The sequence below is a fragment of the Gopherus flavomarginatus genome, chromosome 4 (genome assembly GCF_025201925.1).
Source record: "Gopherus flavomarginatus isolate rGopFla2 chromosome 4, rGopFla2.mat.asm, whole genome shotgun sequence".
Lineage (NCBI taxonomy): Eukaryota > Metazoa > Chordata > Testudines > Testudinidae > Gopherus > Gopherus flavomarginatus.
The window spans coordinates 143,458,449-143,481,915 of NC_066620.1; the positions used below are offsets into that span (position 1 = coordinate 143,458,449).

Here is a 23,467-nt window from a genome sequence, read left to right on the forward strand (position 1 = left end):
GCAGAGTCTGTGCTTTATACCCTGCTGTAAGTGTAGACGTGCCCTTAGATTCACCTCTCACTTTGTATTGGCCTGGTGCATGGCAAATGTTATAGACGACATTATACCTTGAAAAATGAAGGCTATAACAAATAGTATGAAATAAATCATTTCTTAGGCACTTCAGATTGAAAACATTGAGCCCTGTAGGAAGTCAAATTTGTATGATTAATATTCTGCAATTTAAAAAGTGCTAAGAACATCATTCTTTGACTACAAGCACCAAAGTGAAGACAGATTATACAGCTTCCAATATAATAAATGCTGGACACAGCTGCTGATATTTACATAATTTTGAATTGAAAAGGTCATATTTTGAATTAGTAATATGACCTTACATTTATATTAAACAATATTGGACAGCAACTTCTCCCTTCTCTCCCCTCAAGAGAATGCTATTATTAGCTTTTCTTTTTGTAGAGTATTAAACAAATGTCAAGGTTAGTTAAACTCCCATCCAAAACTAATCCTAATCCAATTTAAAATACAGGGTTTGGTAAGTATTTTGTGCACACAGAGACCTAGCATAGGCATGAATAAATTGTTTAAGACCATACATTTGTTTAAACAGATGGTATCCATACCACATTATATTCTGTTGCCAGACAGCTTCTTTTCTATTAATTCAAATAAATAGTTACTATTTAAACTTTTTAAGACAGCTCATCAGAAAAAAAGAAACATTTCATCTGTGTAACATTGAGGTTATACAAATGAAACTGAAGTTGGAATGTAGCCATTAAGATTCATTATACACAACTGCCAGAGTTAATGCGTTCAAGTCCTGTCCCTAGCTCCCATCCTAAACAACGTATCTGTGACCCAAGGAAATCTTGTATTGGCTGAAGGAAATTCTTCCTACTCCAAAAACTGCAGAGGGATTCCACAGCCATGACTGCTGCAATAGTCTGCCCTGCAATAGTCTATGTAATAACTAGCGGATACATGTAGACATAAAACACGATGGCCGCACTATGCCCTTCTTTCCCGCTACCCACAGGAGTTCACAGGGAGCCTTTGAAAAACGCAAGTTCTATAGCAGAACAATACAGCAGACCCATTATTCAGGCTCCTCAAATCCTGCATCAAATAGAACCCCATTAGTTCCAGTCCTCTCAGTTGGTACTATACCAACTTAGACACCTTTGAGAACCCTGGCTATAATCACTGTTGACCCCAAAGCTACCTACCTAAGAAGGGTTCAGAAACAAATTTATTTTCATTGAAGCTGAAAAGGCTACCCCATGTGCAAGAATAGGAATTTTTCTTCCTGGAAAGTATCCAGTTATAAGCATTTCATTGTGATTGTGATTTGGATGGGGTTTGCATGGAAGATGCATGCTACCAAATATTTTTTAAAAGATAATCTTTAATCACGGAAAATTGACCAGTTTGTTAATGGACCAATGACCAAGAAGGTGTTTTTCCACACAGTTCAAATTTTAGCTGATAATTTTGGAAGAAGTTCACTGATAAAAGCTCAGAGACCGAAGGGATTAAAACCCACACACACTATAGCTGCCTGTTCTAAGTAACTAAGTTACCAAGTATCAATAAAGTGGTTGGGAATATGTCAAACAATTTTGTGAGATTTACTCAGGAACCACCTTGAAAAGAGTAGTTGCTGAGAGTAGAATAAAGCCTTGTGATGTCACACTATTGACAGGGAAAACTATTGCAAACTATTGAATGCTGTGAATTAACATAGAAAAAAAATCCAACACAGTAATATATTCAGATGTACTGCATCACAATATATGCTTTGGACCAAGCCTTGTTCTCATTTAATTCAATAGGAGTTTACTCACTGACTTCAATAGGAGCTGAACTGAGCCCTCGACTCATTTCTCTCCACAGTTGTTGTCATTAGAATTATTTTTGGAAATACTTCATAATATGCTAGTAAATGTACTACAGTATATTTTATAAACAATAATGAAGTCTTATTAATGCAAAACCTCACCATAACACTAAGCAATTATATATTTGCTGAAAAGTGACCACCATTTTTCTGGGCAAATTATATAGTTTGCATTGTAGTAAAGTGCAGATGAGTGAGCATCTAATTGTATATAAATTTTAAAGAATTATTACAGCTGATGAAAAAAATAAAGTTAGATTCTGGGGTGAGATCTCAGCACTCATCATATCCCATTCCCCTTCTGTGACTCACGTTGCTCCTGGGCTCAGATCAAACCACTACTGAGCCCTTGGGTGCAAAGAAACAAAAAAAGTGTTTTTATTTGACCTCATCCCTTTTAGGCAGGGGACCCCTTGCAGCTACTGAGGTGACAACTGGAGGTATGCTGTCCTTCCCAGTCAGCTCCCCACTGAGCTGTTCTCTCCCCTTTTAACCCCTTCCTCCAAACATGACATCTGTTGCAACTACAGTGGACTGGAGCTGACTGAGCCCACTGGAGCTCATTCACTCTTTCCTAGTCAGTGTGGGGTTCGTATATTCCCATTGTCTCCTCTCACAATAAAAAGTGAGCCATAGACCTATCTGCAGAGTAAGGCCCTTCCTGTACAATAACAACACTCTTCCTGAACCAGAGAGGTTCAGGCACCTCCATTACGTTGCTGGGACACTCAGGCAGGACTATCTACTGGGTTAAGATCTACATGAGGGGAGTAGGTGAGCCAGGTAGGCAATGAGCAAGCCCAGCTAAGTGAGGGTAGGATGGGAGCAGGACAGGGAAATGCATTTCATCCACCAACTGATGAGGTGGAGTTTAATAGATAAAGGAAATATAGCCTGAGGCAGCATTAACCTTTCTGTGCCCCTTTCCCCAACCCAGTAAGATGGGAGTCTCATGAGCAGATGCAACTAGGAAAGAAATGGAGGGTATGGCTACCCTTGACATTTTGGAGTGCTGCCACGGCAGCGCTTTGAAGTGTGAGTGTAGTCAGAGCGGCAGCGCTGGGAGAGAGCTCTCCCAGCGCTGCACGTAAACCACATCCCTTACGGGTGTAGCTTGCAGCGCTGGGAGCCGCGCTCCCAGCGCTGCGGCACTGATTACACTGAGGCTTTACAGCGCTGTATCTTGCAGCGCTCAGGGGGGTGTTTTTTCACACCCCTGAGCGCAAAAGCTGCAGCGCTGTAAAGCGCCAGTGTAGCCATGGCCTGATAGCACAGCTCTATTACAGCCACATTGCCAGGGAGCCAGGGGCTGGTGGGAGGCCCCACAGACAAAGAGGCAGGAGGGTTCCAAACAGGTCGCTGTTGCCCAAGATCAAAGCAGATCCCAGAAGATCTAGGAGGTTCTCCTCAGCAGGAGACCTGGAAGAAACTCTATGGAGGACAAGCTTGTGGAGATTTCCTTCCCCAAGCCTTTTCCTCTGAGTTTTAACTATAGGAGGGGACAGGGCATTAGCCTTGTCATTCTAGCTGAGACAATCTGCCAGTGAAGTCAGTGTGAGCAGGGTCAGGCTCTGGCTCTACATTTGGAAGTTCCTAGCTCTTCAAAGCAGGACCGGGCAAGCTCCTAGTCAGAAGGATTACATTATTTAATCTATTTCCATGCAAGTGTGCATTTTGTAAGAGATTTCACAGATCCCATTTGAACAGATCCCTATGCTGCTAAATGTAATGCCTTTTACTGGATATTGGCACTGTATATCTGTAAAGACCTCACAGGTGAGGTTTTCAATTCTTTTTAAAAATTAGATCTTGCATGGTGCCAGCAAGATCACTGATAACCATCTTAATAACCACAGGCATTTGAATGTCAGGCATTTGATTCCAGCTGCTATGATCTTTCGTACAACTGTGAGCAACATTCCCCTGGAAAGGAAATGGTGATTTCAAAAAGGATATGCCTCTCCAGGGAGGACTTGGTGACCAGACCAAAGTCATGATCTCACAGACAACAATTAAACAACACTGTTTAGCACAGGCATAGCACTTTTCAAGAACAAGATACTTTATAAACTTTGCTAACAATATTAATTTGTTAAAAATAAATTGTCATAATGAACTATGCCATTTGTAATCATTTAAAGAGTTTTGTTTAAGACCAATTAAGTATTTTCTAAAGTTAGTTTTAACTAGTGCATAAATTAATTTTGGTTTATTCTACAGTTTTTAGGTGAGAAAGTTGTAAGTGACTTTATATGATCCTTAGGTTAACCTTCTCTATTCATAGAACTGTATGTGCAGCCTATAAAACTAAGTGACAACATTTTGAGCCTGATTCAAAGCCCACTTATGTCTTTCCACTGACTTCACTGTGCTCTAAATCAGGTCCTTTGAATTGCATTATACTTGATTTTGTATTGCCTTTGTTATACACTATTTCACAATATTCAATAATCCACACTAGATCTCTCATTCATTGGAATGATTTAGTGATGTTCTGTTATAGTTAAATTCTTCACAGACCCTCACAGGTAACAGGATGCCTGGGGTAACCTGTTCATTCTCCTTAGGGCTTGCTCCCTTCTCCCTTCCAGAGGTGAGTCTGAATAAGCTTAGATAGCGGCTGGCATAACAGAGAAACAAAACTATAACACACACACACACCAGCGTGCAAAGGTGAAAATCAAAGCTGGGTGCCCACTACTTTAATTTACCAAAGTATGAGGTGCAATTTACATGTTGAGAAGCTGTATGCTAGTGTAAGTGAGTGTAAACACTTTAGAGTCAAGGGATCTGAGTCTAACTGACAGCATCTTCTACATCAATTTGATCCAGAGACTGGTTTATGCAAAACATTGCTAGACTGGTTTATTCCGAACAATGCTAACTGACAGGTGCCGTCTGCACCAGTTAACCTGGAAAGGTTAATTACAAATTGCCAGAGGTTGATAATAAAAATAAGAAAACAGGAGAGTTAAAGCAACTGTGAGTAAGTAAAAACAGAGAAGAGAGGGAAACTGCTTGCTAACATTATCCAAAATGATGCTACATCTTCTGTATATTACCGTGTCTAATGGGCCTATTTGGATTTTGTGTTTATTATAAAGTTCTTTAATCATTTGTTGGTAACATGATATATTCCTCCCACAAAATAGAAATGAAAAAAATTACATTAGTACTCCAGGGCCAAACTCTACTCTCGGTTACACTACTACACCATCACAGAAGTCAGATTTTTTTCAGTATCTAAACAGTAACTAAAACACTAGTGGTGCCGTCAAGATTTTCCTCAAAGTCTCTGGTGGTTTTCTTAACATCCCAGCTCCTAGAGGCAAATTATGTCAAAATTTCATCTTTCATTTGAAAAATAAAAGTAAGCTTCCAACCCTCAAGATTGTGAGGAAAAGCCTGAAAACATGACCAACGAGTAACCTTCAGGCTCTGAAACCAGAAGCCAAAACCCCTCAAATACTTTCTTTTATTATTATTATTCTCATAATTTGTGGCCTGACTCATGATTTTTGAATGCTTGGGGCAACATTGAAACCCACACACTTAAACCAGACCTGAAGGAGGATGCTACATGGAAGAGCTATTCATCAGTGTCCAGAGTGTATGTACAGCTATGCAAAGATCTGGTGGTAGTGGTGCTGGATGACATTAAATTTCCATAGAGTTCTTACTCTCACAGATTAATCCAGCGACTAGTCCTGGAAAGGCACGCAACCAAGGACATAATAGATGAATGAGCATATTGCAAGGACTAAACAAATAATTAAGCAGCATTTAACTTTTCTCCATAGTAAGTGGCACACAACAGAAAACCTGCATTTGAATCGGATGACCTGTTACAGATTATGCCCTCTACAGCAACTTGTCTATGAATAGGAGTAGATGTCTTGCACACAATCCTATGTAATATTGTCAGCACAGAGCTATAGATTTTTTTTTCCATCCTGAACAACATACACCACACCACTAAGAAGCACAGGACTGCAATTCAGTCAGGGGGGTACTATAACAAAACAGACAGTAGACTTGAAATTCTATTTGCTCAGCTGACAGGACTGCAACTGTTTCAAGTTAATCAGTGATACAAAGTATCCAATGCAGATCTGCAAGCTGAGCTGACAATAGGTTTTGCACACATTTCAGGTTGGATGCAAGTCTCCTGGGTTGATGCTGGACTGTCTTCCAATTTTGTAATTCTTGAGTTTAGCAATACTGCCACTCAGAGTGCTACTTCCAATACTATTGCATCATCAGTCTGTCTTGTCCTGCCTCACAGAAGGCTAATTCATTCTGTCAGACAACCATTTATTGAATGTGATTTGTAAATCTCTTGTCATTGTGGTATATCAAAGCTCTATCCCATTGACCAATCCTGGTCATTTCACCTTGCATCAATTCTGATTCTGACACTGCCTATTAAAAGGTGTTCCCGGCCCCTGAAATGAACCAATAGTTAAGGCTGTAAGAAAGTTGTGATTTTTTTGGTTCACAGCTACAGTTTGTTATAGTTGCAATTTGTGTGTGGTCAGTTCAAGCACCATAACAAAAAATTAAAATCCAAACTTGAGTGGTGTTGCAATGCCACCCACTCATATTTGTCTTGGTTTCCCCTCCACAACAATGGAGGGGGATCTGGGCCAAATTTAAGTGGGTGACATTGCAACTAGTACATGGTGTTGGAACGTCACTTACGTCTGCAACTGTAAAAAAGTTGTGTTACGTGTGAAAAGTTGCAGTTTCCACAACAAAACTGCAACCTGCAACTTTCTTACAACCTTAGCAATAGTCCTGTTATGAAATGCCATGTCCAGGCTACAGCAGTAGTGCTAGCCCTTCTGAGATCACTTAAAGCCTGGCTCTGCAATATTATTGTGAGTAGTTTCCCAGTGTTTAACTGAGGTCACTGGAGGAATCCATGTCCCACAAACACAGGACCAAATCCTCAGGTCTGGATTGCAACTTTCCAAGAAAATGACAGGGGAGGGTGGGAGGAGCTCTTCAATGGTCTTCTAAATGAGAGACTCTTCAAGAAGGGTGGAGGGCTTTGCCCCCACCTGCAACATACTTTGCACTTTGGCCTCCTATCCCACAAATCACAAGGGATCTGCAGGAGCCAATGGCCACTTGGTCTATGGCCCCTCCCACCTCCAATTTTCCTGGGCACACAGCTCCAGTGGAGCCATGCTACAAAGGCTATCTGTGCCCTTCAAAGAGAACTCATCCATAAAAGGTGTTTCCACTACATGGCAGGGCGCTGCAGGAAAAGTAAACTCCAGACATGATCTCCATGGAGCTGGTGAAGAGACTATATGGTCATTCCCAGTTCCAGCCTGAGCATGGCCATTCTCCATCTTAGTCCATCCTAGCCCCTATACAGATCTCAGTATGAAAGCCCTCTGCGGGGACTCAAAAAGCACAGAAATAGTTCCACACAGATGACTGATCTCAGAGACATGAACTGGGTCATAGGTTTTAATCAATCAAAACTCCCACTGATTTAATGAAAAATGGAGTAAAGATTTCAGGTTTCGGCCAAGTTTCTTTGTAAGTACTATTTAAAATACTCTCAAGCAAAAAGATACATTCTTCAGCTACATCACTGGGAATGGTTTGCTAATTATTCATTAAGAAATATTAGACCGAAAATTGCGAGTCAGCAACAGACCAGGAAATTTGCAAAATAGAGAGCTAGTTTTTAATATGGAAAGATTTTTCCAGTTTAATTAAATACTAAAATAAGGAAACATCTTTGTGTTTAATATTTTGTTAGTGGGGGGGGGGAGACCTCTTCACTTTTGCATTACTGAAGTATCACTGGCTTATTAACAACATGTTCAGCAGCACCTCAACATAAGGAAGGAATTTTATTTGACAATACCTTGTAGGAAGTTCAGGAGATTTCTGGTGGCATTAATTTGGGTAATTTGAGCAGATTTTCATCTTTCTTTGTGGCTGGAATTGGCTGGGATCACTGCATTTAGTTTCCTTGTATCCTCTGGAAGCTGAGAGCAAATGAAAAAAATTACTGAACCTTGTCTCACAGAATCATAGAAATGTTGGACTGGAAGGGATATCAGTAAATCATCTAGTCCAGTCCCCTGCACTGAAGCAGGACTAGACCCATCCCTGACAGGTGTTTGTCTAATTTGTTCTTTAAAATCTCCAATGACAAGATTCTACAACCTCACTAAGTAATTTGTTCCAGTGCTTAAATACCCTTAAAGTTTTTTTTTTTACTAATGTTTAACCTAAATCTCCCTTGCTGCAATGTAATCCTATTAGTTCTTGTCCTGTCCTCAGTGGTTAAGGAGAAGAATGTATCCCCCGCCTCTTTTTAACAACCTTTTCAGTACTTGAAGACCGTTATGTCCCCCTTCAGTTTATTCTTCCCCACACTAAACAAACCCAATTTTTTCCATCTTTCATTGTTGGTCATGTTTTCTAGACCTTTCATCATCATTTTCATTGCTCTTTGGACTTTCTCCAGTTTGTCCATCTCTCTCCTGAAGTGTGGTGTGCAAAACTCAATACAATACTCCTGTTGAGGCCTTATCAGCACAGAGTAGAGCGGAAGAATTACTTCTCATGTCTCGCTTACAACATTCCTGTTAATACATCCCAGAATGATGATTGCTTCTTTTGCAACATTATTACATTATTGACTCATATTTAGCTGATCAACTATAACCTGCAGATCCTTTTCTGCCGTACTCCTTCTTAGGCAGTCATTTCCCATTTTGTATTTGTGTAATTGATTATTCCTTCTTAAGACTAGAATTTCACATTTACCCATATTCATTTCATTCTATTTATTTCAGTCCATTTCTCCAGTTTGCCAAGAACATTTTGAATTTTAATCCTGTCCTCCAAAGTGCCTACAACCACTCCAAGTGTGGTATCATCTGCTAGCTTTATAAGTGTACTCTATGCCATTATCCAAATCATTTACAAAGATATTAAAACAGACCCAGATCCAGGACAGATCCTGTGGGACCCACTCCATATGCCCTTCCAGCGACTCTGAACTATTTATGACTGCAGTAGCTAAACATTTTAGCATGAGGAGTGAGCAAGCACATTTGCACCCCTTACTAGAGCCTTGCACAGGACTATTCTTTTAATCCTGCTCCCATCCCGTCCCATAATACCCACTCCCACCTACTCTCGCATTGTTTATTCAATTCTTATGCACTCCTACTATTATGGAAGTGGGTCTTTCAGAGCTGGGCAGCTGGAGAGCAGCGGCTGCAGGCTGGGTGCCCAGTTCTGAAGGCAGCACCGCCACTGCCAGCAGCAGCACAGAAATAAGTGTGGCAATACCATGCCTGCTGCAGGATGCTACCCCCTACTGTCTTTTCATCATTTTTCCATCCCATTCTTTAGCAGCCCCCAGCTTTACACCCTGGGTTGCTGCCCCACTTGCCCCACCCTGGTTATGATCCTGTCATTTGTAACTATTCTGAGTATGGTTTTCCAACCAGCTGTGCACTCACCTTACAGCTAGGCTACATTTCCCTAGTTTGTATGAGAAGTCATGTGAGATAGTATCAAAAGCCTTACTTAAAGTTGAGCTACATCACAACTACCATTCCACGACCCCTCCACAAGGCCTGTTACCCTGTCAAAGAAGGCTATTAGGTTGATTTGAAGATTTGTTCTTGTTGACTAAATCCATGCTAACTATTACTTATCAGCATCTTATCTTCTATGAGCTTACAACTTGATAGTTTGATTATTTGCTCCACTATGTTTCTTGGTACCAAAGTTAAAATGACTGGTCTACAATTGTCCTTAATAGCTTTTTATAGATGGGCTTCTTCCAGTAGGCCGGAATCTCTCCCACCCTCCATGATTTCTCAAAGATAATCGCTAATGGCTCAGAACTCTTGTCAGCCAGTTCCTTAAGTATTCTAAGACAGTGGTTTACAACTGGGGGTCTGTGGACTATGTCTAAGGGGTCCGGAAAAAGGTTGTCGTCTACAACCCGTGGTCTGCGGACCACTAAGTTGCATTTCGTCAGGCCCTAACGACTTGAAGACATCTAACTTGTCAAAGTAAATCTTAACTTGTTCTTTCCCTATTTTAACCTCAGATTCTATCCCTTTCACAGTGATGTTCACTATGTTAGTTGTCCACTCACTGCTAACCTTTTTGGTAAAAATTGAGGGGGGGGGGAGAAGAGACATTTAACACTTTGGCCATTGCAGAGTTTTCTTTTATTGTCCTTCCCGCCTCATCAAGTAATGGGCCAACCTTGTCCTTGGTCCTCCATGTCTGGCAAACTAACAGCTTTCAGCTACTTAAAAGGTAATTTGTTCCTTTTTAGCCACAAACCCTTTTTGGTTTTGTAAACTACCAATAACAGCTGAGCTTTTGTTTATTTTGAGTCCATTACATAACCACATTTGTTGTCATTTGGTATCTCTCCCACACAAAAGCTGCTCAGGAACTCTAGCACCATTTAGGAAATCTTTTACCTTTTTTGTGAATTGTGGTAACAGCATTTGTTTATTCTGATTCAATGACACAGCATTTGTAAACAAAATACACCAATTTAACATTTTTCCCCACTGATTCAAGGAAAAGAATCACATGCTCTCAAGCCCTTTTTTCTTCCCATTTTGTGGATCTGCTGCTAGAGATGGAGCAGAGTCTGAGCCTACATCTTGGATGTTCACTCAGAGAATACTTCAATACAGAAATTAACTTGTAGCTGGCCCATGCCAGCTGACTCAGGTTTGCGAGGCTCAGGCTGAGGGGCTGTTTATTTGTGGTGCAGATATTCAGGCTTGAGCTGAAGCCTGGGCTCTAGGACCTTGCTAGGGGAAAGGGTCCAAGAGCTTAAGCAGCAGCCAGAGCCCAAGCATCTACACTGCAATTAAACAGCCCCTTAGCCCGAGCCCTGCAAGTCTGAGTCAGCTGGTATAAGCCAGCTGTGGGTGTCTAATTGCAGTGTACACATATCCAGAGAGGCTGACCTGCATCCTCCAGTCAGCCCCCATCCACCTGACCAGAACAGCAAGATAAGGGCACATGAGCCAGTAAACAAGGACTATATCTTGTATATGGGAGAGAGCAATTATGTTGGCAGCATTTTACCACTCACCTACATGGACTGGTATCATTAGCTGAATGCAGCAACATGTAGGCAGATTAACTAAATGGAGCTTATATCCCTGATGGAGGCTCCCCACACTACAAATAATAATGTTTAGTTACTTTTTCCTGCATCAACCTATTGCATGTTAATTTTGGGGAAGGGAATATTGTTTCCTTTGGTTGGAGTATTGCAAAATTGTGTGTATGAAGAATAATCTAAACTGAGAATTGATATAGCAACTTTGCATTTAAAACTTCTCAGAGTCACTTCTGCCCCTTTTATTTTGAGGAGCACTCCTTCACATCTTTATTTGGAATACACTTCTGTCCCATTTCCTTCTTTAGAGACACGCTCCTGTTTCCATTATTACAGAAATTTTTCCTTTTTAAAAACTTGTTTGTGGTGGGGGGCTTTTAAGCCCCATCACATGATAATATATTAATAACATTTCTTTTTAGCAGTTATCTCCTCTGGTCTATATTATGGGAGAATAAATAGGCCAGAAACTAAAATGACAACTCAACACTTTCAAAGCAAAATACAAAATTAATTATAGGAAAAACTAAAAGCAATTTAAATAATATTAGTTAACAACAAAACTAAACCAACCAAAGGAAAGGAGCTAAAAGATGATGATTGCCAAAGGTGTAGAAACTAATAATGCCTAATTCTTGCTTACCAGTAGTATAATGTCATTAAAACTAACAGAAATGCACAACTGTGAGAAGAGAGTCTGGCCCCTAATGTTGAAGAGCCAAAGCCCTATAATTTGTAGGGCCTATTTAACACCTTTCCCACTTCTGCCACTGCTCAGAGAGTCACACTGCTCCAGATTTAAAGACCTATTGGAAATCCAAAAGGTTATGAGAGGAGCACGCCACACAGGCTTTGACAAGTTGCCTCCTGACTCATGGATCCCCAGTTGTTCAGTAAGGAGGCTTGACCTTAAAAGGTGGCAGCTACTCTGATGCTGATCCACCAAAACAGTTCAGCATGATCACAGTCTTACTGAAGTCCATGTGTGCGCTCAAAATTAAGCACATGCTAAATTGCCTTGTTCAACTGGTGCAAGAGCATTCAGCACCTTGCAGGTGCACACCCTGACTGCAGAAGGGTTTCAGGGGGCATAGTGGGCAGGGTATACAGCTGTATTCCTTACCCCATTTCCACATAGATTCATGGTTCCCTTCTCCCTGCATAAGTGAGCAGAGAGCATCCTGCCCATTATTATTTAAAGTTCAGCAACTCTTAAACTTTCCCATTTCTAATAGTAACTCTTTGAGAATGTGGTGTATGTAGCTCTGAAAATATGACATACCTTTTGTTTTAAGTGTACAGCACCTTTAAACTTCTAAGCACTTTCCTGGTGAGCAGAATCCAGCAGCCATTTTATTCTCAGAACTCAGCACACACTGTAAGAGACAACACTGCATGCTCTTGAACCCACAGACGATGAAAGTCTATTGTAGTCCCTGGCTGTAGAGTAAGGGTGGGCAAACTTTTTAGCCCAAGGGTCACATCTTGGTATGAAAACTGTAGGTGGCCAGGAATGCTCATGAAATTGGGGTTGGGGTGGGTGCTCTGGGGTGGAGCCAGAAATGAGGAGTTCAGGGTGCAGGAGGGAGCTCTGGGCTGGAACAGGGGAGTGGGGGAGAGGGGAAAGGCTCAGGCTGAAGGTGCGGGCTTTGGGGTGAGGCTCGGGATGAGGGATTTCGGGTGTAGGAGGGTGCTCCAAGCTGGAACCAAGGGGTTCAGAGGCAGGAGGGGGAATCAGGGCTGGGGCACGGGGTTGGGGCACAGGGTGGTGAGGGCTCTCTGGGATGCGGGCTCTGGGGCAGGACTGGAAATGAGACATTCAGAGTGCAGGAGGGGGCTCTGGGCTGGAGCGGGGGGTTGGGGTGTGGGAGGGGGGTCAGGGGTGCAGGCTTCAGGTGGCCCTTACATGAAGCAGCTCCTGGAAGCAGCGGCATGTCCCCACTCCGGCTCCTGGGCACTGCCTTGTCCACAGGCACCGCCCCTGCAGCTCCCATTAGTGGCAGCTCCCGGCCAATGGGAGCTGTGGGGGTGGTGCTTGGGGCGGGGGCAGCATGTGCAACCCCCGGCTGCCCCTAAGCATAGGAACCAGAGGAGGGACATGCCACTGCTTCCGGGAGCCTCAGTATACGCGTGCGGAGCTGCCTCCGACCCCACTCCCTGGCTGGAGCGTAGGAGCAGGGAAAGCCCCAGACGCCACTCCCCAGCAGGAGTTTGAGGGCCAGTTTAAGCCATCTGGAGGGCCGGATGTTCCCCTGGGCCATAGTTTGCCCACCCCTGCTAGAGAGCCTTTTTGTTGTTGTTTTTTTTAATTCACACTGGAAAGCAGGGCCGCCCAGAGAGGGGGGCAAGTGGGGCAATTTTCCCCAGACCTCCACGAGAGCTTTCAGGGCCCTTCACTCGCTCCGGGGGCCCCCGAAAACTCTCACAGGGCCCAGGCCCCCAGAGCTTCTTCCGCTCCGGATCTTCGGCTGCAATTTGGCAGCGAGGGGTTCTTCTGCCCCGGGACCCACCGCCAAAGTGCCCCGCTGTTGAAGAGCCGAGGCCCCCTGAATCCTCTGGGCAGCCCTCCTGGAAAGGCTCAAGCTTTTCGTTTGGACATCCCCTGTTCAATCCCCAGTGTTTGCTATAACAGACACTGCAGTCTCATGAAAGCTTCACTTTTGTTCTCAGTCTAAAATGAAGGTCATTCAGATTTAAAATATCTCTTTGTGAAACATATCACAGGCACATACAGTTCATTCTGAGAAAAAAAAACCTTTCAACAGGGGAACTAAAATGTTAGTTCTGTTTTAGAAAAACAACATAGCAGAATTGGCTGGAAGAAATGTGATCAAAACCACACTGCTAGTTAGAAACTTAATGGATTGTGGAAACAATTGTTATATTAAAAAAAAAAAAAAAAAGAAAAAAAGAGCACATCAAGAGAATGAATCCTGAATATAAACCTTCAAAAGGTACACACTGAATACCATTATAGTATTTGCTAGATGCAGGTTTTACTTCCATATATCTGGGTCAACCAGGTACAATGCTGGTTCAGTTGGTAAAGCAACAGCCCTTTTACCTTCATTTCACCTAAAGTGAACACTGATGAAAAATGTTTTAGACATAATAAGGACATCAGCCTGTTCACAAACATTGCAAAATCCATTATATGTGATTAAGAAATATTGTTGTCCCTTGAACCAACAGTTTTTCAAAAATGCATATACTTCCAAATCCTTTAGCAGATTTTATAAAACCTGGGGCTATACTGTCTCAGAGATTACTTTGTGAATAGCCCTATGTCTCACACGATCCTGTTTCATGTGGATCTCAAGGGATCCACGGGGCTTGGGAGCCAGACATGTTACTTTTGTGGGAAGGAAACCCTGCCTTGTGGTGGAAGAATTTGGAGGAAAACTCCTGGAGTTTTCCAACCCAAAGCCTCCTTCCTATGAGTGTTTTCAAGGGAATGGGCAGGGGCGGCTCCAGGCCCCAGCACGCCAAGCGCGTGCTTGGGGCGGCATGCTGTGGGGGGCGCTCTGCTGGTCGCCAGGAGGGCGGCACACAGGCAGCCTTCGGCAGCATGCCTGCGGAGGGTCCTCTGGTCCCACGGCTCCAGTGGACCTCCCGCAGGCGTGCCTGCGGAGGGTCTGCTGGTCCCGCAGCTCCACTGCAGCCTCGGGACCTGTGACTGGCAGAGCGCCCCCTGCAGCATGCCGCCGTGCTTGGGGCAGCGAAATGTCTAGAGCCTGGGAGTGGGTGATCATGCCCACTGAATTTGGGAGAGGAAAATATGGGCGAATAAAATAATAATTACAAGTGATAGATCATTAAATCAGTTCTGGAGTAATCAGAGATTCCATGGAAATCATCACAGAATCCTAGAATCACAGAAGGGACTTTGAGAGGTCTTCTAGTCCAGGGCCGTGAATTCAAGGCAGGACTACGTATTATATAGAGCATCCCTGACAGGTATTTGTCTAAACTGCTCTTAAAAATCTCCAGTGACTGAGATTCCATAAAAGCAGCAAAGAATCCTGTGGCACCTTATAGACTAACAGACGTTTTGGCGCATGAGCTTTCGTGAGTGAATACCCACTTCATCAGATTACATGCATCTGACGAAGTGGGTATTCATCCACGAAAGCGCATGCTCCAAAATGTCTGTTAATCTATAAGGTGCCACGGGATTCTTTGCTGCTTTTACAGATCCAGACTAACACGGCTACCCCTCTGATACTTGAGATTCCATAATCTCTCTAGGAAATTTATTCCAGTGCTGACAGTTAGGAAGTTTATCCTAATATCCTACCTAAACTGCCCTTGCTGCAATTTAAGCCCATTGCTTCTTGTCCTATCCTCAGAGGTTAAAGAGAACAATTTTTCTCCCTCCTCCTTGTAACAATCTTTTATGTACTTCAAAACTCGTATGTCCTCCCTCCGTCTTTTTTTCCCATTAGACTAAACAAACCCAATTTTTTAAATCATCCCTCATAGGTCACGTTTTCTAGACCTTTCATAGAATATTAGGATTGGAAGAGACCTCAGGAGGTCATCTAGTCCAATCCCCTGCTCAAAGCAGGACCAACACCAACTAAATCATCCAAGCCAAGGCTTTGTCAAGCGAGGCCTTAAAAATCTCTAAAGATGGAAATTCCACCACCTCCCTAGGTAACCCATTCCAGTGCTTCACCACCCTCCTAATGAAATAGTGTTTCTTAATATCCAACCTAGATTTCCCCCACTGCAACTTGAGACCATTGCTTCTTGTTCTGTCATCTGCCACCACTGAGAACAGCCGAGCTCCATTCTCCTTGGAATCCCGCTTCAGGTAGTTGAAGGCTGCTATCAAATCCCCCCTCACTCTTCTCTTCTGCAGACTAAATAACCCCAGTTCCCTCAGCCTCTCCTCATAAATCATGTGCCCCAGCCCCCTAATAATTTCCATTGCCCTCTGCTGTACTCTTTCCAATTTGTTCACATTCCTTCTGTAGTGGGGGACCATATCTGGATGGAACACTCCAGGTGTGGCTTCACCAGTGTTGAATAGAGGGGGGAAAATCACTTCCCTCGATCTGATGGCAATGTTCCTACTAATACAGCCCAATATACCATTGGCCTTCTTGGCAACAAGTGCACACTGCTGACTCATATCCAGCTCCTCATCCACTGTAACCTCAATGTCCTTTTCTGCAGAACTGCTGCTTAGCCAGTTGGTCCCCTGCCTGTAGCGGTGCATGGGATTCTTTCTTCCTAAGTGCAGGACTCTGCACTTGTCCTTGTTGAACCTCAGGATTTCTTTTGGCCCAATCCTTCAAATGGTCTAGGTGAATCTGGAGCCTATCCTTACCCTCCAGCATATCTACCTCTTTCCCCAGCTTTGTGTCATCTGTGAATTTGCTGATGGTGCAATTCATCCCATCATCCAGATCATTAATAAAGATGTTGGACAAAACTGACCCCTGGGGCACTCTGCTCGATACCAGCTGCCAACTAGACATCGAGCCGTTGATCACTACCCTTTGAGCCCGACAATCTAGCCACTCTCTATCCACCTTATAGTACATTCTTCCAATCCATACTTTTTTAACTTGCTGGCAAGAATACTGTGGGAGACCGTATCAAAAGCTTTGCAAAAGTCAAGATATCACATCCACCACTTTCCCCATATCCACAGAGCCAGTTATTTCATCATAGAAGACAATCAGGTTGGTCAGGCATGACTTGTTCTTGGTGAATCCATGTTGACCGTTCCTGATCACCTTCCTTTCCTCCAAGTGCTTCAAAATGGATTCCTTCAGTACCTGCTCCATTATTTTGCTGGGGATTGAAGTGAGGCTGACTGGTCTGTAGTTCCCCAGGTTCTCTTTCTTTCCTTTTTTAAATATAGGCACTATATTTGCCTTTTTCCAATTGCCCAGGACCTCTCCCAGTCGCCACGAGTTTTCAAAGATAATGGCCAATGGCTCTGCAATCACATCAGCCAACTCCCTCAGCACCCTTGGATGCATTAGATCTGGACCCATGGACTTGTGCACATAAAGCTTTTCTAAATAGTCCTTAATTTGTTCTTTCACCACTGAGGGCTGCTCACCTGCTCCCCATACTGTGTTGCCCAGTGCAGTAGTCTGCGAGCTCACCTTGTCTGTGAAGACTGAGGCAAAAAAAAGCATTGAGTACTTCAGCTTTTTCCACATCATGTCATTATGTTGCCTCCCTCATTCAGTAAGGGTCCCACTGTTTGCCTGATTACCTTCTTGTTGCTAACATACCTGCAGAAATCTTTCTTGTTACCCTTCACATCCTTTGCTAGTTGCAACTCCAATTGTGCCTTGGCCTTCCTGATTGCACCCCTGCATGCACAAGCAATATTTTTATGCTCCTCTTTAGTCATCTGTCCAAATTTCCACTTCTTGTAAGCATCCTTTTTGAGTTTAAGCTTACCAAAGATTTCACTATTAAGCCAAGCTAGTCACCTGCCATATTTGCTATTCTTTCTGCACTTTGGGATGGTTTGTTTCTGTGCCCTCAATAAGGCTTCTTTAAAATACAGCCAGCTCTCCTGGACCCCTTGCCCCTTCATATTAGCTTCCCAAGGGATCCTGCCCATCAGTTCCCTAAGGTAGTCAAAGTCTGTTTTTCTGAAGTCTAGGGTCTGTATGTTGCTACTCTCCTTTCTTCCTTTTGTCAGGATCCTGAGCTCAACCATCTCACGGTCACTGCTGCCTAGGTTGCCACCCACTTCTACTCTCTCCCCTCCCAGCCCCCATTCTTCCCTGTTTGTAAACAGTAGGTCAATCATTTTTGTTGCTCTTCTCTGGACTTTCTACAGTTTGTCCACATCCTTCCTGAAATGTGCCCAGAACTGGACACAATACTCTAGTTTAGGCCTACTCAGCGCAGAGTAGAACGGAAAAATTACTTCAATAAAGGGCTGTCTTGTGTTTTGCCTACAACACTCCTGCTAATACATCCCAGAATGATGTTTGCTTTTTTTGCAACAGTGTTTCACTGTCGACTCATAGTTTGTTGTGTGATCCACTATGACCCCCTGATCTCTTTCTGCAGTACTCCTTCCTAGGCAGCCACTTCCCATTTTCTGTTTGTGCAGCTGATTGTTCCTTCTTAAGTGGAGTACTCTGCATTTGTCCTTATTGAATTTCATCCCATTTACTTCATAGCATTTCTCCAGTTTGGCCTGATCATTTTCTGTTTTAATCCTATCCTCCAAAGCACTTGCAACCCTTCCCAGCTTGGTATCATCCACAAGCTTTATAAGTGTACTCTCCATGCCATTATCTAAATCCTTGATGAAGATATTGAACACAACCGGACCCAAAACTAATCCGTGCGGGACCCCACTTGATATGCCCTTCCAGCTTGACTGTGAATCACTGATAACTACTATCTGGGAATGGTTTTCCAATGAGTTATACGCTCACATTGTAGTAGCTCCACCTAGGTTGTATTTCCCTAATTTGTTTATGAGAAGGTCATGCAAGACAATACTAAAACCCTTACTAAAGTCAAAATATACTACATCTACTACTTCCCCCCCATCCACAAAGCTTGTTACCCTGTCAAAGAAAGGTATTGGGTTTGTTTTACATGATTTTTTCTTTGACAAATCCATGCTGTTACTTATCACTTCATTATCTTCTATATATCTGCAAACTGATTGCTTAATTATTTCTTCCATTATCTTTCCAGGTACTGAAGTTAAGCTGATTGGTCTGTAATTTCCCAGGTTTTTCCTTATTCCCCTTTTTATAGATGGACACTCTATTTGCCCTTTTCCAGGCCTCTGGAATCTCACCCATCTTCCATGACTTATCATTGAGTTAACAGTGCTCAGATACCACAGTGACCTGACATGTGTGGTATGAAAACCATATAGAACTGAAAAGACTGGAAATGTCAAGGATTGGAAATTTCCTGTATTAAGAGAAATAAAATAAAGGAACAATGGTCACACATCTACTAATAGGAAAGCATAATTATAGTGGATGACATTTAATCTTGGTCAGTTGCTGCCAAAAGAGCTGTCAACTATTCTAGCCTAAGTGTTTAAATTAAATTCATTTCTCACTTCCTTCAAGTTCTCATTTCTAGTCCAGCTATAATCAACATTCTCTGTACTAGGGTAGCAATACATTATTGCCATTCTTGGCCTTTAAGTCAGTCATCTTCCACTCAGGAAAGTCAATTTAAAAGCACTGCTACAGTGCCATGGGTTTCATATTAAGCAGATTCCTTTTCATTGTGTTGCAGCTGCTCATCTCAAACTGACATTAAACACCAACCATCTCTTTGTCAATGTCACAAGCTACATAGTATCGATAACTGATTTTAAGCAGCAGCTTCAGCAACACAGTCTAAATGAAAGATAAAAGCAGTAAGAAAAGAATCCTATTTCCAACTGAACTGGGAATTATCTGAGGCCAAATCCTGTTCACTTTACTCATGCAAGTATCCACTGAACCAACATTTTTACTCATAAGAATTTTAACAGAATTTGTCCCCTGATATAAGTGTAGATTTCAGTGACAGTGTAATGTGCAATCTGAATCTGAATACAATTCCCTCATGTTCTTCACTGTCACCAATCAACTTCTTAATTCTCTCTGTACATCTCAGCTACCTGAATGAGTCATAATCTGGCTCTCAGTGTTTTATTTTCTTCCTGCATTCAAATTCAAGTCATGAGCCAAATTCAGACCTAACGTGCAATCACCCTGACTTTTGGAGTTGTTACCACTTACGTTACTTCTGAACTTGGCCAGTCATTCTTTCTATGACTGAGGTGCACTCAAGTGAAGTTGTCGGGCTCTTCCACAGATTGACTGAAGTCCCGATTAGCCAAAGTTTACTCAAGTTCCCTGAAACCTTCTAATTGTCCAGTTACTGATTTCAAGTTTGTGACTACAAAGCCTGCTGTACTGGTTCCAATGATTATTCAACCCTCCAATTATCTCAAGTTCTGGGGCATCCTCAAGGCCTTTTGGCAATCAGAACTGCACTTTATCTGGCATTTGGTATGAATTAATGTGTTTGATTAATAAGAAACCAAGTGTGGTGTACATAAAAGTTTTAAATACATAACTCCATTATTTCTGTAACAAGTTTCTTCCATAAGCTAAAAGTACTTTCCCTCCCTCAGGACTATGTACATTCTAAGCTGAAGGTTTTTAACTTCACCTGTTTTTGAGATATCCAAGCCTAAACAAACAAAAAGATTTTGAAAACATTAGAAGTACTGTTTTCCCTATATCAGTGGTTCTCCACCAGTGGTACAGGTAGCCCTGTGGGGTACACAGACATCTTCTGGGGGGGTATATCAACTCATCTAGATATTTGCCTAGTTTTACAACCATCTACATAAAAAGCACTATTGCAGTACAAAGTAAAATTTCATACAGACAATGACATTTATACTGCTCTATATACTGAAATGTAAGTACAATATTTATGTTCCAATTGTGTTATTTTATGATAATATGGTAAAAATGAGAAAGTAAGCCATTTTCAGTAATAGTGTACTGTGACGCATCTGTAGTTTTATGTCTGATTTTGTAAGTAAGAGAGGTGAAACTTGACGGTAAGCAATGCACATCAGACTCCTGAAGAAAAGTATCATGTAGGGCAGTGGTTCTCAACCTAAAAACTGCCTAGCTGGTATTTTACCAAACATTGCTATTAAAGGAAAAAACAAACAAACTAGCTTTTTGCTGATAATACGCAGGATAAATCTCAGCCCAAAATTATATTTTTATTAGCATTATAAATATCTGAGAACAAAGGTGTATACTGAAAAGTATCTCCTCAGACATAACTATAATATTTACTACTGCCACACTAAAATGAGGGGTTTTGATGTAATGTAACAATACAGTACTTAATATACTGCATCTGCAAAGGGCTTTTCAAACATTGTCAAATTGTTTAGCAGCTGAAAAATAGACAATAGGCTGAAGAAGTTTCTCTGGAATTTTTTCAATGCTAAATAAGACTCTCTTTCATTATTTATAAACTTGGTAAAACAAAAAGGTCTATGAAACAACAACATACCGCATTTTAAACTATGTCGTGACCATATTATTTACCTGGTATGTCATCACTAGATTCCTTTAGAGTCTGATCCAAACAATAAAAACCCTTACAAAAATGTTTCTGAAAAACAACTTTTGAACAATCCCTGCAGGCCCTGATCCTGTATGCTTCCCCATGTGGGCTGACCCCAAGACTCTGCAAATGCAAGTGATTCACCCACATGGTACAGCTAGCAGGATAAAGTCTTAAGAGTCCAATCCTGATCCCTTATATTTCAAGGGGAGTTTTGCTATTCACATTCATGAGAACATGAATTTACTTTCTAAATTAATAATTTTCAAGTTATTCCCACACATATTAACACCCTCAATACTAAAGCAAACCATATTGTAATCTTTTGGCAATTTACACCTTTAAACCAAATATACCTGAGCTCAACAATGCTGATATTTTTCATCAGGGTGTGTCAGAACATCCTTCAAACATAGCCACCCCAACCCATATTTGAAGTCTGGCTTCAGTCTGAATGGTGATTTTTCAAAAGCAGCAACATAGGATTCCAGGCTTATTGTTTCTCAATTACTTCATACAAAATCTGTTCCATGTATACAGGAGTTGCAGTTTGGTTGGTTGTTTTAAATGCCAGCCCTACAAATACAGCTAGGAACTTGAAAGCCAAGCTGTGTTTTTTACTGGCTCATCCATCAAGACTAAAAGACTCCATAGGCTAAACTCTGCCTTCAGTTACACCTGTGCAATCCCATAGTCATTATATTCTTTAAATTGCTGCACCTGAACAACCTCATGGCTTTCAGTAGAGCTGCCCAGGTTTAACCAGTAGGGTTGTTTTCAACGTAACCAGGGCCAAATTTGGTCCTGCAACTGGAAGTAAGGCACCAATCCTGCAAATATCTCCCCATTTATTTAAGCACAGAAGTAGTTTCATTGAAGTCCATGGTATTGGCAATTTAAAATCATTCCTTTAACATGTATCAGCTAGGAAAGAATTCAGATCCCCCTTTTTTAATTGGTGGGCTAAAGCTTATTTTTGTACCTAAATTAAGTAGATACCAGCATGAATACAAACAGCAGCAGCTGTGGCATTTAAGAGGATGGCATTTTACAGGCAGAAACACAGGGCTTTTTGTTTTGTTTCAGAAACAAAGTTGTCTAATGCCTAATGTGTCACAACTGAGACCAGAGCAACTTTTTGTATACAAGTTATAAACCTCCAAGGCTAGTAAAAGGGGATAGGGAGATTAAAATAGAAATATTGACTCATCCATCAATAGTAATTAGTGCAAAGAGAAGCCACTGAACAACGCATGAAAAGTCCCGTTCGATTTATTTCAGAGCACATTTTATACTCCCGGTGCCGTGCAATCCCGATGTTTGAACGAAAGTGCTGGATACATTCAACAGTGCAGATCCCAGCTTAAGTACTGCGGTCTAAAAGCAATCCCTTCCACCTCGCCTCCAGGATGGCTTAGTTTTCGACCACACACACACATAGACACACTACCCTAAAACGAGACTCTGGCTGTTGCAACCTTACAATGCAGCCAACACCATCGCCAGACACACAAACCCAAAGCATCAGTCACTGTTTAAGCGTCTCCTTGGCAACCAAGCTTCCCCCCACACCCCTCCCTGGCTGGGTGGGCGCAGGACTCCACTGACAGGTTGGGAGAACTAAGTGGAGGGTGATTGATTCGCGCGAGGACGGCGCACCCCAGGCAGGCTGGACCCCCGTCCCTTGCAGGTTGCGCTCCGCCAGCCCTGCGACCCCGCGGCAACCCCACTGCCCAGCCCCGGGGGCAGCGACCCCTGATTAGGTAACAGCAGCAGGCACCTGCTGGCGCACAAAGGGCTCGCTCACCTCCCCGGCGACACACAGCAGCTGCGGCTCTGCACCAGCCTTGGCCGGGCGCTGTCTCTCACGCGCCGGGCGGCCGGGAGTCTCTCCGCGGTCTCGGTGCCTTTGGGAGCCAGGCGAAGCGAAGGAACCGCGGCGACCGGGCTACCCACAGCGGGACTGAGGGGCCGGCAGCGGCTGGGCAGGAGGAGCTTCTCCTCTGCCTCCTCCCCGCAGGCGGCGGCGGCGGCGGCCCGGGCCTCCTCCCTCCAGTGCGCAGCGGCACAGGCCGGGCAGCGCAGCGCGTCTGCGGGAGGAGGAGCTCGGCAAGGACATCGGGAGGACTGGCGGGCTCGTTCGCTTGCAGGCGAGCTCCAGTGCCCCAGCCACTGAGCAGCTGTGGCCCCTGCCCTCTCCCACGAGCATCCTCCCCCCCCATTTCAGCTGCCTTGACTTGGCTAGAGCTGCATGCGGCAGAGAGGAAGGATAGGCCAGTGGCTCACACCCCCAGGTTTGTGAACTAGTTACATGC

At 42.9% G+C, this 23,467-nt stretch overlaps 1 protein-coding gene across 6 annotated transcripts in view; it reads right to left on the reverse strand.

Annotated features, from left to right (window-relative positions):
* Positions 1-23,115, reverse strand: part of KLHL32 (kelch like family member 32) — a 223,092-nt gene extending 199,977 nt beyond the window's left edge. For all 6 annotated transcript variants that reach the window (XR_007773855.1, XR_007773856.1, XM_050949275.1 and 3 more), the window contains exon 1: positions 22,960-23,115. The gene's annotated coding sequence lies outside the window, so the exon portion shown is untranslated. The remainder of the gene's footprint in view (positions 1-22,959) is intronic.
* Between the last annotated feature and the right edge of the window lie 352 nt (positions 23,116-23,467).